Source organism: Carlito syrichta, unplaced genomic scaffold, assembly GCF_000164805.1.
Source record: "Carlito syrichta isolate Samal-C Ts95f unplaced genomic scaffold, Tarsius_syrichta-2.0.1 Scaffold116606, whole genome shotgun sequence".
In the NCBI taxonomy this organism is placed as follows: domain Eukaryota; kingdom Metazoa; phylum Chordata; class Mammalia; order Primates; family Tarsiidae; genus Carlito; species Carlito syrichta.
Window position 1 is genome coordinate 1 of NW_007060702.1, and position 751 is coordinate 751.

Here is a 751-nt window from a genome sequence, read left to right on the forward strand (position 1 = left end):
TGCCCAGGCGGGTCTTGAATCCGCGGGCTCAGGCAATCCATTCACCTCAGCCTCCCAAAGGCGCGGGATTACAGGTTGAGCCACTAAGCCCGACTTTTTTTTCTCATTTTTAAAAATTGGAGCAAAATATACATAACAAAATCTAAGCACTTCAACAATTTTTTATTACAAATTTTTTTAATATGTTGCCAAGGCTGGAGTGCAGTGGTTATTCATAGGCATAATAATAGTTCACGGCAGCCTCAAACTTCTGACGTCAAGTGATCCTCCTACTTCAGCTTCCCAAGTAGCTGGGACTATAGATGTGTGCCACCGCACCCAGTTCATTTTATCCATTTTTAAGTGTATAGTTTTATGGCAAAGTACATTCATGTTGTGCAACCATCTCCACCATCCATCTCTAGAACTTTTTCATTACCCCAAACTGAAACTCAGTACCTGTTAAATAATAACTTTCCATTTCTCCCATTGTCTGATAATTACCATTCTACTTTCTATTTCTATGAGCTTGATTACTTTATGTACCTCATATAAGTGGAATCATACAATATTTGTCCTTTGTGTCTGGTTTATTTTACCTAGCATAATGTTTTCAAGGTTAATCCATGGTGTGGCATATATTAGAATTTTCTTCCTTGTTTTTCATTTTTTAATTTTTATTTTTATTTTTTTTATTTTTTAATTTTTTTTTTCTCATTAAACTTTGTTTTAATGGGTCTCAAAATTCTGTGACAGATTTTTGGTCAAGTTG